The sequence below is a fragment of the Coccinella septempunctata genome, chromosome 2 (assembly GCF_907165205.1).
Source record: "Coccinella septempunctata chromosome 2, icCocSept1.1, whole genome shotgun sequence".
NCBI lineage: Eukaryota > Metazoa > Arthropoda > Insecta > Coleoptera > Coccinellidae > Coccinella > Coccinella septempunctata.
The window spans coordinates 44,356,197-44,362,526 of record NC_058190.1 but is presented as its reverse complement, the minus strand read 5'-3'; the positions used below and the strand labels follow the sequence as shown (position 1 = coordinate 44,362,526).

General features: G+C 36.5%; 1 non-coding gene across 1 annotated transcript; it reads left to right on the top strand.

The window, feature by feature from the left end:
- Positions 1-5,112: 5,112 nt before the first annotated feature.
- Positions 5,113-5,185, top strand: Trnav-cac. The gene has a single exon. It is a non-coding gene; the product is annotated as a tRNA-Val (tRNA).
- The last annotated feature ends 1,145 nt before the right edge of the window (positions 5,186-6,330 follow it).

The following is a 6,330-nucleotide window of genomic DNA, read 5'->3' as shown; positions in this document are numbered from 1 at the left end:
AAAAATCGGGATTTTCGGAATCGAGTTTTTGTGCTTGGGTGGAAGCCTTGGCAATGCTGATTATAAAACCGAAAATCCCAATTGGATCAGACGAATAAATCAGGAGATATCGCAGTTTGAAATTTGCAATTTTTGAAAAAATGCCATTTCAACGATGAAAATCTAAACGAAGGGAGATAGGCTCACGAAACTGATTGGAATAGATTCAGCGTATTCGAAAACCTATATTTTCATACCAAACTTTCGGATATCCAACACTGTTTACAAGAAAATAGGATTTTTTATTTTTCCACTTTTCATTTTCGAGTTCACTTTGAATGGCTCTCTGAAGTTCAATTGTGTGTCGAACCGTGAACTGTTTAGTTTTCTGGAATCTACTGAACAACTTCTATGCACTCCATATCCTAGGACAATAGTAGGACAGCCTTATTTTGAGGCAGAGGTGCAAATATGTCATTTTTGGGGGGTCTAACCCCTTGCTCATTTTTGACCCAAAAAATCGGGATTTTCGAAATCGAGTTTTTGTGCTTGGGTGGAAGCCTTTGCAATGCTGATTATAAAACCGAAAATCCCAATTGGATCAGACGAATAAATCAGGAGATATCGCAGTTTGAAATTTGCAATTTTTGAAAAAATGCCATTTCAACGATAAAAATCTAAACGAAGGGAGATAGGCTCACGAAACTAATTGCAATAGATTCAGCGTATTCGAAAACCTATATTTTCATACCAAACTTCCGGATATCCAACACTGTTTACAAGAAAATAGGATTTTTTATTTTTCCACTTTTCATTTTCGAGTTCACTTTGAATGGCTCTCTGAAGTTCAATTGTGTGTCGAACCGTGAACTGTTTGGTTTTCTGGAATCTACTGAACAACTTCTATGCACTCCATATCCTAGGACAATAGTAGGACAGCCTTATTTTGAGGCAGAGGTGCAAATATGTCATTTTTGGGGGGTCTAACCCCTTGCTCATTTTTGACCCAAAAAATCGGGATTTTCGGAATCGAGTTTTTGTGCTTGGGTGGAAGCCTTGGCAATGCTGATTATAAAACCGAAAATCCCAATTGGATCAGACGAATAAATCAGGAGATATCGCAGTTTGAAATTTGCAATTTTTGAAAAAATGCCATTTCAACGATGAAAATCTAAACGAAGGGAGATAGGCTCACGAAACTGATTGGAATAGATTCAGCGTATTCGAAAACCTATATTTTCATACCAAACTTTCGGATATCCATTACTGTTTACAAGAAAATAGGATTTTTTATTTTTCCACTTTTCATTTTCGAGTTCACTTTGAATGGCTCTCTGAAGTTCAATTGTGTGTCGAACCATGAACTGTTTGGTTTTCTGGAATCTACTAAACAATTTCTATGCACTCCATATCCTAGGACAATAGTAGGACAGCCTTATTTCGAGGCAGAGGTGCAAATATGTCATTTTTGGGGGGTCTAACCCCTTGCTCATTTTTGACCCAAAAAATCGGGATTTTCGAAATCGAGTTATTGTGCTTGGGTGGAAGCCTTGGCAGTGCTGATTATAAAACCGAAAATCCCAATTGGATCAGACGAATAAATCAGGAGATATCGCAGTTTGAAATTTGCAATTTTTGAAAAAATGCCATTTCAACGATGAAAATCTGAACGAAGGGAGATAGGCTCACGAAACTGATTGCAATAGATTCAGCGTATTCGAAAACCCATATTTTCATACCAAACTTTCGGATATCCAACACTGTTTACAAGAAAATAGGATTTTTTATTTTTCCACTTTTCATTTTCGAGTTCACTTTGAATGGCTCTCTGAAGTTCAATTGTGTGTCGAACCGTGAACTGTTTGGTTTTCTGGAATCTACTAAACAACTTCTATGCACTCCATATCCTAGGACAATAGTAGGACAGCCTTATTTTGAGGCAGAGGTGCAAATATGTCATTTTTGGGGGGTCTAACCCCTTGCTCATTTTTGACCCAAAAAATCGGGATTTTCGAAATCGAGTTTTTGTGCTTGGGTGGAAGCCTTGGCAATGCTGATTATAAAACCGAAAATCCCAATTGGATCAGACGAATAAATCAGGAGATATCGCAGATTGAAATTTGCAATTTTTGAAAAAATGCCATTTCAACGATGAAAATCTAAACGAAGAAAGATAGGCTTACGAAACTGGTTGGATTAGATTCAGCGTATTCGAAAACCTATATTTTCATACCAAACTTTCGGATATCCAACACTGTTTACAAGAAAATAGGATTTTTTATTTTTCCACTTTTCATTTTCGAGTTCACTTTGAATGGCTCTCTGAAGTTCAATTGTGTGTCGAACCGTGAACTGTTTGGTTTTCTGGAATCTACTAAACAACTTCTATGCACTCCATATCCTAGGACAATAGTAGGACAGCCTTATTTTGAGGCAGAGGTGCAAATATGTCATTTTTGGGGGGTCTAACCCCTTGCTCATTTTTGACCCAAAAAATCGGGATTTTCGAAATCGAGTTTTTGTGCTTGGGTGGAAGCCTTGGCAATGCTGATTATAAAACCGAAAATCTCAATTGGATCAGACGAATAAATCAGGAGATATCGCAGATTGAAATTTGCAATTTTTGAAAAAATGCCATTTCAACGATGAAAATCTAAACGAAGGGAGATAGGCTCACGTAACTGATTGCAATAGATTCAGCGTATTCGAAAACCTATATTTTCATACCAAACTTTCGGATATCCAACACTGTTTACAAGAAAATAGGATTTTTTATTTTTCCACTTTTCATTTTCGAGTTCACTTTGAATGGCTCTCTGAAGTTCAATTGTGTGTCGAAACGTGAACTGTTTAGTTTTCTGGAATCTACTGAACAACTTCTATGCACTCCATATCCTAGGACAATAGTAGGACAGCCTTATTTTGAGGCAGAGGTGCAAATATGTCATTTTTGGGGGGTCTAACCCCTTGCTCATTTTTGACCCAAAAAATCGGGATTTTCGAAATCGAGTTATTGTGCTTGGGTGGAAGCCTTGGCAATGCTGATTATAAAACCGAAAATCCCAATTGGATCAGACGAATAAATCAGGAGATATCGCAGTTTGAAATTTGCAATTTTTGAAAAAATGCCATTTCAACGATGAAAATCTAAACGAAGGGAGGTAGGCTCACGAAACTGATTGGAATAGATTCAGCGTATTCGAAAACCTATATTTTCATACCAAACTTTCGGATATCCAACACTGTTTACAAGAAAATAGGATTTTTTATTTTTCCACTTTTCATTTTCGAGTTCACTTTGAATGGCTCTCTGAAGTTCAATTGTGTGTCGAACCATGAACTGTTTGGTTTTCTGGAATCTACTAAACAATTTCTATGCACTCCATATCCTAGGACAATAGTAGGACAGCCTTATTTCGAGGCAGAGGTGCAAATATGTCATTTTTGGGGGGTCTAACCCCTTGCTCATTTTTGACCCAAAAAATCGGGATTTTCGAAATCGAGTTATTGTGCTTGGGTGGAAGCCTTGGCAATGCTGATTATAAAACCGAAAATCCCAATTGGATCAGACGAATAAATCAGGAGATATCGCAGTTTGAAATTTGCAATTTTTGAAAAAATGCCATTTCAACGATGAAAATCTGAACGAAGGGAGATAGGCTCACGAAACTGATTGCAATAGATTCAGCGTATTCGAAAACCTATATTTTCATACCAAACTTTCGGATATCCAACACTGTTTACAAGAAAATAGGATTTTTTATTTTTCCACTTTTCATTTTCGAGTTCACTTTGAATGGCTCTCTGAAGTTCAATTGTGTGTCGAACCGTGAACTGTTTAGTTTTCTGGAATCTACTGAACAACTTCTATGCACTCCATATCCTAGGACAATAGTAGGACAGCCTTATTTTGAGGCAGAGGTGCAAATATGTCATTTTTGGGGGGTCTAACCCCTTGGTCATTTTTGACCCAAAAAAATCGGGATTTTCGAAATCGAGTTTTTGTGCTTGGGTGGAAGCCTTGGCAATGCTGATTATAAAACCGAAAATCCCAATTGGATCAGAGGAATAAATCAGGAGATATCGCAGATTGAAACTTGCAATTTTTGAAAAAATGCCATTTCAACGATGAAAATCTAAACGAAGGGAGATAGGCTCACGAAACTGATTGGAATAGATTCAGCGTATTCGAAAACCTATATTTTCATACCAAACTTTCGGATATCCAACACTGTTTACAAGAAAATAGGATTTTTTTATTTTTCCACTTTTCATTTTCGAGTTCACTTTGAATGGCTCTCTGAAGTTCAATTGTGTGTCGAACCGTGAACTGTTTAGTTTTCTGGAATCTACTAAATAACTTCTATGCATTCCATATCCTAGGACAATAGTAGGACAGCCTTATTTTGAGGCAGATTTGCAAATATGTCATTTTTGTTGGGTCTAACCCCTTGCTCATTTTTGACCCAAAAAATCGGGATTTTCGAAATCGAGTTTTTGTGCTTGGGTGGAAGCCTTGGCAATGCTGATTATAAAACCGAAAATCCCAATTGGATCAGAGGAATAAATCAGGAGATATCGCAGATTGAAACTTGCAATTTTTGAAAAAATGCCATTTCAACGATGAAAATCTAAACGTAGAGAGATAGGCTCACGAAACTGAAGATTCTCGAAATCTAATTGATCTAAGTGGTGCTTATATTAATTTCTGTGAAAAAATGGGACGTTCTTTGGTATTAGCAGTACTTTTGCATGTGGAAAAACTATCAAAATCTTTTGTGCTCACTATGTAGAATTCATAACAATTATTTTTTTCTGCATTTCTCATGCAATGTAGAAGTTAAGATTTTTTTTTACGGAAATTATTCTAAAAGATCGACAAAATTAAATGATGGATTTGCGAATGGAAATTTGTGAGTATGATTGGTTGCGTGTTAATGGGGTTATATATTACTGTTGCATTTCCACTCCTTCAAGTTCCAAAGAATATTTTAAGTTTTCTGTGAATAACTTTTCAAAATGTTGCTATTGAGACATTTAAAAATTATCAAATGTGGGGAATTATTATTCAAATCAAATATAGATATTTTTGTCAGATTTGTCTTTTTTATATTTGTAAAATTTAAGTACGAAGTTTCCGTAGTGTAGTGGTTATCACGTGTGCTTCACACGCACAAGGTCCCCGGTTCGATCCCGGGCGGAAACAGGAAGGACAATCTGAAGCCTTTTCTTCCATTAAATTTTTATTTGATACACTTTTATCAGCCACAGTCACGGTTACGATACAAAATTTTTGAGGTATGTAGATAGTTTTTCGGAAAATGCATCGATTAGTTACTTATTTGGTTCAATTTATTATTATCCGATTTTGATTAAAAAAGGATCTTTTGTTCGCATCATCTCGGAAAGCATAATTTTTCTTCCTCACTCTTCATAAGACGACTCAACTCAACATCTAGAAGTTTAATGTTCACCTATGATCTTACCGAAGAAGTTACCGAACTCATTCGCCAGATGCCAGATAAGATGAATCTCAATTTTCGGATATTACAGGAAAAAAATTGATCAAAAATTTCTTCCGATTACCAACATATTCGAAATTGAAATAATGAACCACAAAGGACCGGCGATCCTCTGAATCCTTACCTAATGTTTTATAATATGTGGTAGTGTGGTAGGGACCAATATCAGTTTTCAATATCAATAACTGCTTTTCATCTTGAAACTTACATAATAAGCAGAACGGTATCAGTTAAATCGTGAGAATGTAACCGAATTGTAAAAATAGAAAAGGAAAGTTAGTGGACAGGAATCAGCCAATGCTGGTTGAGACAATGATGATGTCATGCTAAAACCAGATCGGGCAGTGATTCACCGACGCAAAAGTTCTGTTTTTTTATGTCTTGGGGGCCATTCGTTCTTGCTCTTGACAGGTAGTTGATATCTTGGAGCAACTTAATTTGATACTCTTAATTATCGGTCCAGATCGAGTTACGGGTAACGGTAATGATCGTGTGAAAAGTGGCAGGTCACGCCTGAGGCTTAAGATTTTGGATTTGTCGACTCAGATTGGAAATAGTTTTACGTAAACTTCCGATAGAAGGTTGCTCGAGGCCTGATAAGTTGAGATTGTTATGAACGATAAGCAATGTTACTCGTTTCATTAAATATGTATTTCATTCTTTTCTGCACAGTATCTTAACTTACCAATGCAATCCTAGTCTAAAGGCTCTTTATCCCTCGTGTCTAGTCTAGTCTAGTCTTATCAACTAGTCGTAGCAGGTGACGAGTGTCACTGTCGATTTAGATCCAAGAAAGAATCTGCACTAAACGGGATTAACGCTGAAGTAT